At 40.3% G+C, this 6,004-nt stretch overlaps 1 long non-coding RNA gene across 1 annotated transcript in view; it reads left to right on the forward strand.

Moving 5' to 3' along the window:
• LOC108534982 (uncharacterized protein C14orf178) overlaps window positions 1-5,745 on the forward strand; it is a 10,116-nt gene extending 4,371 nt beyond the window's left edge. The window contains exon 2 of the long non-coding RNA XR_014485098.1: window positions 5,417-5,745. This is a non-coding gene — a long non-coding RNA (uncharacterized protein C14orf178). The remainder of the gene's footprint in view (window positions 1-5,416) is intronic.
• Window positions 5,746-6,004: the final 259 nt, after the last annotated feature.

Raw genomic sequence — 6,004 nt, forward strand, 5'->3', positions numbered from 1 at the left:
TGATAAAAAGTAGACCTGTTCTTACTTTTCGGATGTGTTTTGCATGCCCTCTCAATGTTTAAAACACTTTTTCTTTGGCCGGGTGCGGTGGCTCAAGCCTATAATCCCAGCACTTTGGGAGGCCGAGACAGGCGGATCACGAGGTCAGGAGATCGAGACCATCCTGGCTAACACGGTGAAACCCCGTCTCTACTAAAAAAAATACAAAAAACTAGCCGGGTGTGATGGCGGGCGCCTGTAGTCTCAGCTACTCGGGAGGCTGAGGAAGGAGAATGGCGTAAACCCGGGAGGCGGAGCTTGCAGTGAGCTGAGATCCAGCCACTGCACTCCAGCCTGGGCGACAGAGCGAGACTCCATCTCAAAAAAAAAAAACAAAAACAAAAACACTTTTTTAAAATTAAAATATTGGTTTGCATTAAAGTATAGTTAAAAAGGCTAGAGTCAATGATTACTTAGGAACTGCGAAAGAAATAACATACCTTTACGATGGAAAGATTTGGCTGCCATCACTTTTGCTTCACTAACAGTGGAAGAGTCTGACTCTAGGTGCTTCTAATAGGAAGTTCCCCAATTTTCCTTCTTTTTTTTTTTGAGACTGAGTCTTCCTCTGTTGCCCAGGGTGGAGTACAGTCGTGTGATTTCATCTTACTGCAACCTCTGCCTCCCTGGTTCAAGCGATTCTCCTGCCTCAGCCTTCCAAGTAGCTGGGATTACAGGTGTGAGCAAGCACACCCAGCTAATTTTTGTATTTTTAGTAGAGATGGGGTTTCACCATGTTGGCCAGGCTAGTCTTGAACTCCTGGCCTCAAGTGATCCGCCCACCTTGGCCTCCCAAAGTACTGGGATTACAGGCATGAGCCATTGCCCCTGGCCGGAAGTTCCCCAATTTTCTGATCAAACCAGACCTAACTTCCAGTTCACAAGAAGTTCAGGGTATAGAGTAACAAGTTTAAAAGCATGAGGAAACAATCAGAAAAATCCAGAATGTGAGACATTCTACAAGACAACTGGCTGAGACTCTACAAAATGTCAATGTCATGGAATGGATGTCAATAGAATAGATGAAAACAGATTGAAAAGACATGCCACATAAAATTAGTAAATCTTGATGGGATTCTGGTTCAGTTGGGGAAAACTATAAAAAATATTCGTGGAGCATTTGGAGAAAGTTGCATATGGAGTGGTGATAGACTACATTATGGAATTTTTGCTACATTTCTTAGGAGTATTAATGACATCGTAGTTAAGTAGAAGAACGTCCTTATTCTTAGGAGATGCATGCCAGAGAGTTTGGGGATGAAATGTGTCAACTTACTTTCTTCTTTTTTGTTTGTTTTTTGTTTTGAGACAGAATTTTGCTCTTGTCACCAAGGTTGGAGTATAGTGGTGCAATCTTGGCTTACTGCAACCTCTGCCTCCCAGGTTCAAGTGATTCTCCTGCCTCAGCCTCCCAAGTAGCTGAGATTACAGGCGCCTGCCACCATAACTGGCTAATTTTTGCATTTTTAGTAGAGACAAGATTTTACCATGTTGGCCAGGCTGGTCTCGAACTCCTCACCTCAGGTGCTCCATCCACCCGGCCTCCCAAAGTGCTGGGATTGCAGGCATGAGCCAGTATGCCCAGCCTCAACTTACTTTCAAATAGTTTATCTCAACAACAAAAAATGTGTGTGTGTGTGTGTGTGTGTGTGTGTGTTTATAGTGAGACAGTGTGAGAGACCATGAAAGGGAAAGCAGAATGTTAACAATTGTTTAAGCCTAGATGGGGGAGTATGGACTGTATAGGTGTTTACTGAACTATTGTTTCAACTTTTATATGTATATATGAAAATTAACTCTTTTTTTCTTTGAGGCAGGGTCTTACTCTGTTGCTCAAGCTGGAGTTCAGTGGTATGATCACGGTTCACTACAGCCTGAATCTCCCAGGCTCAAGTGATCCTTCTACCTCAGCCTCCCAAGTAGCTAGGACTATAGGCATGTGCCACCATGCCTGGCTAATTTTTTATTTTTTGTAGAGACAGGGTCTCACTATGTTTCCCAGGCTGGTCTTGAACTCCTGGACTGAAGTGATCCTCCTGCCTGGCATCCCAAAGTGACATAAGCCTCGGCACCCAGCCCTGAAAATTTTGTAATAAAATTTAAGAACAGCAAAGTTTTAGAACTCATATTTCCCAATTTCAAAAACCTACTACAAAGCTACAGCAATCAAAGTGTGGTACTGTCATAAGGATAGACTCATAGATCAATGGAATAAAATTGAGAGTCCTGAAATAAACCCATATGTTTATGGTGAACTGATTTTTAACAAGGGTACCAAGACCAACTAAAACTATTATTGAAATTGTTTTTTCAACAAATGGTGCTGGGAAACTGTATGTCTAAATGCAAAAGAATGCAGTTGGACCCTTGTTTTATGCCCTATACAAAAATTAACTCAAAATAACTCGAAGATCTAAATGTGAACACTAAAACTGTAAAACTCTTAGAAGAAAACACAGGGGTCAATCTTCATGATCTTGGATTTGGCAAAGAATTCTTAGGTAAGATACCAAAAGCATGAGCAACAAAGGAAAACATAGAGAAATTGGACTAAATAAAAAGTTAAGATTTTGTGCTTCGAAGGACATCATCAAGAAAGTGAAAAGTCCCAAGACCTTCAGGCAAACAAAGACATTCCTATTAGACATGACATTTCAGGAGTTTAGAGATTACTTCCAAAAGTTAAGGACAAAAGCCAGATCTCTCTTTGGACAAGATTAAATTTGTTATTACAGAAGCCTTGAAAACATTATGCTGAACGAAAGAAGCCTGTCACAAAAGGCCAGATATTGTATTATTACCTTTATATAAAATGTTTAGAATAAACAAATCCATAGAGACAAAAAGTGTTTACCTAGGGCTGATGTGGGGTGTTAGGAAAGGTGAATAGTTGTTAATGGGTATGAGTTTCTTTTGGGGAGAGTTGAAAATTAGTGGTGATGGTTGTTCAACTTTGAATATACTAAACACCACTAATCTGCGTACTTTAATAAGGTGATTTTATGATGTGTGAACTACATTTCAATAAAGCTGTAGAAGCAAAGTTAAGTAAAATGGAAAAGTAATAAAATGAATAAGTGAATAAAAAGTATAATATAGTATCTCTTCATTTTTTCCACATGAAATTTAGAATTATTTTGTTGCATTCTATGAAAAATATCTATAGGCATTTTGATTGGCATTGAATTGTCCATAAATTAATTTTGAGAGAGCCAATATCTTTACAATTTTATGTCTTCTCACTCAAGAACACTGGTTTTTGCTTTTGTGCGATGGAATCTTGCTCTGTTGCCTGGGCTGGAGTGCAGTTGCATGATCTTGGCTCCCTACAACCTCTGCCTCCTGAGTTCAAGTGATTCTCCTGCCTCAGCCTCCTGAGTAGCTGGGATTACAGGCGTGCACCATCACACTTGGCTAATTTTTGTATTTTTAGTAGACATGGGGTTTCACCATGTTGGCCAGGCTGGTTTTGAACCCCTGAACTCAAGTGATCTGCCTGCCTTGGGCTCCCAAACTGTTGGGATTACAGACGTGAGCCACCGCTTTTGGCCAGGAACACTATTTAGATTTTAACTTATTAAAATCTTCCTTCATATCTTTCAATAACATTTTGAAGTTGTCTTTATGTAGATTGTACACCTTTCAGGATATTAATTTTGGTATTTCATTATTAAAATCATGAATGCAATCTCTGTTTTTATGTGATTACTAAATAGAACAGTAATTTTATTAAGTAAGCCAAAATGTTCTGAAACATGTCAGTCATTTTATAGGCAGAATCAATTTTTTTATTTTTTATTTTTTACAGGCATGATCAACCAGGTACAGAATCAGTTTTTTGGCTGTAGATGATTTAAGAGTTAGGGTCAACTTGTGTTTGGTGAGACGTGCTCCTCTATCTTCTTCTGGAATTAAGCAGTTCTTTGGGTTGATGAGTGGGAAAGCAGTTTTGCTGTCAGCTACTTCCCTCCATGAGTTCTGAGACTTTATGTTAAAAGCACTACGAAACCTGCTGACCCCATTTCTTTCCCAATTTAATTATTCTTTTTGAAAGTTGGCTCTAACCTTAAGGGTTGTGAAAACACAAGGTTCCAGTGTGGTTGAAGCTTTAGAACCAAGATAACCATTCCTTTTTCTATCAAACAGCCTGGCAGGGGAACAGTTTGCCCCTTGCCCTGAGCCCTGTCATTTGTTTTGATCATTTTCGTTCCTATCAAACATGCTGTTGGCCCAGAAGGCAGCCATCTGATAGCTGAAGTGACTGCTTACATTTCTTCCCTCTCTTCTCTAGTAACAAGATATTCCACCAGAATATGCCTGTTTGTAGGCTAAGGCTGTGATTTAATAACCCTAAGGAGATAAACATTGGGATAATAATAATGGTTATTTATTGATTAGTTCCTCTGTGCTGATTTATCCCATTTATCCCTTGTAACAGCCTTGTGAGTAGTTAACTCTTTTTATCCACATTTTACAGAAAAGAAAATGGAGGCTTAGATATGTAAGTTGCCCAAGATGACAAATAGAAAGTGACTAATCTGGAACTTAAACCCAGAGAACATGACCTTTCCTTTTTTCTTTCCTTCTTTCCTTCTCTTTCCTTCTTTCTTTCTTTTCTTTCTTTCCTTCTTTCCTTCTTTTCTTTCTTTCCTTCTTTCCTTCCTTCTTTCCTTCCTTCCTTCCTTCCTTCCTTCCTTCCTTCCTTCTTTCCTTCCTTCTTTCCTTCTTTCTTTCTTTCCTTCTTTCCTTCTTTTCTTTCTTTCCTTCTTTCCTTCCTTCTTTCCTTCCTTCTTTCCTTCTTTCTTTCCTTCCTTCCTTCCTTCCTTCCTTCCTTCCTTCCTTCCTTCCTTCCTTCCTTCCTTCCTTCTTTCCTTCTTTCTTTCTTTCCTTCTTTCCTTCTTTTCTTTCTTTCCTTCTTTCCTTCCTTCTTTCCTTCCTTCTTTCCTTCCTTCCTTCCTTCCTTCCTTCCTTCCTTTTCTTTCCTTCCTTTCTTTCCTTCCTTCTTTCCTTCCTTCCTTCCTTTCCTTCTTTCCTTCCTTTTTTCTTTCCTTCCTTCTTTCCTTTCTTTCTTTCCTTCCTTCCTTCCTTCCTTCCTTCCTTCCTTCCTTCCTTCCTTCCTTCTTTCCTTCTTTCCTTCTTTCCTTCTTTCTTTCTTTTCTTTCTTTTCTTCCTCTCTCTCTCTCTCTCTCTCTCTCTCTCTCTCTCTCTCTTTCTTTCTTTCTCACTCTGTCACCCAGGCTGGGGTGCAGGGGTGCAATCATGACTCATTGCAGCCTTGACTTGCTAGGCTCAGTCTATCCTCCTGCCTCACCCTCTCAAGTAGCTGGGACTACAGGTGTGGCCGACCACTCCCAGCTAATTTTCTTATGTTTTGCAGAGATGGGGTCCCACTATTTTGCCCAGGCTGGTCTTGAACTCCTGGGCTCAAGCAATTCTCCTTCCTCAGCCTCCCAAAGTGCTGGGATTACAGGTGTGAGCCACTGTGCCCAGCCCAGAGAACACGATCTTAACCATACTGTCTCCCAAGTGAAAGATTCTACCTTTCTAAGAAATCTGGAGTCAGACAGACCTGAGTTCAAGTCTTGCCTTCCTCCCCACTTTACTGAACCTTCAGTAAGTCTTTCTACCTCAGAAGGCTATGAGGATGCCATGGGGGTAATGAATGTAAAGCGTTTAAGTGCTTGGCTGACAGTGAGTACTAAATAAATGTCAATTTATTCTTCAAAAGTGTATAAAAATGTATCAAGTTCTTCTCTCTGTATTAAACCCTGTACTAATTTGGGGGAATTCAAAGTTAAAGACTGTATAGTCTTGTCCTAAAAATTAGTGGGCTGGGCTGGGTGCAGTGCCTCATACCTGTAATCCCAGCGCTTTGGGAGGCCGAGATGGGCAGATCATGAGATCAGGAGTTTGAGACCAGGGTGGCCAACATATGAAACCCCATCTCTACTAAAAATACAAAAAA

This window comes from Rhinopithecus bieti, unplaced genomic scaffold, assembly GCF_001698545.2.
Source record: "Rhinopithecus bieti isolate Rb0 unplaced genomic scaffold, ASM169854v2 scaffold_11380, whole genome shotgun sequence".
Lineage (NCBI taxonomy): Eukaryota > Metazoa > Chordata > Mammalia > Primates > Cercopithecidae > Rhinopithecus > Rhinopithecus bieti.